General features: G+C 39.6%; 1 pseudogene; it reads left to right on the top strand.

The window, feature by feature from the left end:
• The first annotated feature begins 1,135 nt into the window (after window positions 1-1,135).
• LOC136139540 (U4 spliceosomal RNA) lies at window positions 1,136-1,237 on the top strand (annotated as a pseudogene).
• The last annotated feature ends 391 nt before the right edge of the window (window positions 1,238-1,628 follow it).

Consider the following 1,628-nt stretch of genomic DNA (forward strand, 5'->3'; position numbering starts at 1 on the left):
CTAAGGGCCCAACACTGTTGGAATTCAGTGACCTAATTCTGTACAAGGTTTGCAGGGAGAGATTGCCTCTCTTGTCTGAAATCTCAAGGCATCAGGACCACTGTTTTCTCAACAGCCCATGCTACACCACTATCAGAGGTCAGGCATAAAGAACAGAGGATCTGAGGGAAAGTCTGGATACTTTGCTTAGAAAACATATTTTTAAATGACTGTAGATTCTCATTCCGTATCTTACTGGTTGCTTATCTTAGCAGTTGTCAACTTTTCATTACTTTTGTAGACATTATATAATATCTTCTTCCCCTTCCCCAGTCACCAGCTGTTACCCAGTCTCATCCCAGAATGGGATGGGGGTTGGGTCAGCTTCAGCTGAATAACTTTCATGCTGACATTTGAAAGAACCAATTCCCAGCTATGGAACAAACCTAAATGTTCTACAATTATTGTAGAACCAAATCGATCTCAAGAAAAAAATCTGTGTCTCATTCTCAATGACATGTAAGCATGATTCATAGGAATGTAAGCTGATACAAACTTTCTGTAGGATAATGTGTCTCCAAGTTTTAGCATTCGTTGTCATAAATAAACAAGGCAAAGATTTCAAAAAAAAGAAGCAGTGACTATTAACCACCAAAATGATCTCATTCAAGTTTGTTCTAGAAATATTTTAATAATTATTAATACTTAATAATATTTAATACTAAATGTGCCTTCAAACAGCATCAGAACTCAGTAAGTGGTGTTTGGATCTCAATATAAGACTGTGCTTGGCTGCAAAAAAGATGGATAAAATCCTGTGTTTGCCCTAAAAAAAGAAAAAGAAATCTAAAAGTTCAAAAGTCAAAACAAGTTGTTAGAATTTGTTAGTTACCTTAAGCTTAGATGTTCTTATCTGTAAAATGGGGACAATAATAGGGTTATTTTGAAGGTTAAATACGTGTAAAAGCCTCGATCTACTGCAAGGTTGATCAGCTTTAACACTATTGACATTTCAGGTGGGATGATTTTTCGTTGTGAGGGCCTGTCCTGTGCATCGTAGGATGTCTAGCAGTATCCTAGCTTCTACCGGCTAGATGCCAGTAGCAAACCACCTACGTGCCACCACACCTTCATTGTCACAATCAAAAATGTCTCCAGCTTTGTGCAGTGGCAGTATCGTAGCCAGTGAGGTTTATCCGAGGTACGATTATTGCTAATTGAAAAATGTCTCCAGACATTTCCAAATGTCCCCAAGGGGCCAAAATACCCCTGGTTGAGAACCGCTATTCTAGTGCTTGGCCTCTAGTGATTGTTCCATAAATATCAGATGTTATTATTTATTTATCTGTTGGCTGTGCCTCGCGGCATGTGGGATCCTAGCTCCCCCACCAGGGACCAAACCCGCCAACCCACACCCCCTGAGTGGAAGTGCAGCAACTTAACCACTGGACTTCCAGGGAAGTCCCCAGATGTTATTTTTATTATCGTTAAAATTATTACTAACAGCAGCATCACCCTGCTGTGATGACAGCTCCTTTCTCTCACTGAATTTTTTTAAATAATACTGCATTTCTGCATCCTTTCAAGAGAAGGAGCTGAAAAAGGGCAAAAGGTCCTTAATTTGACAGCAGTCCGACAGGAAACCTACA

The sequence above is a fragment of the Phocoena phocoena genome, chromosome 19, assembly GCF_963924675.1.
Source record: "Phocoena phocoena chromosome 19, mPhoPho1.1, whole genome shotgun sequence".
In the NCBI taxonomy this organism is placed as follows: domain Eukaryota; kingdom Metazoa; phylum Chordata; class Mammalia; order Artiodactyla; family Phocoenidae; genus Phocoena; species Phocoena phocoena.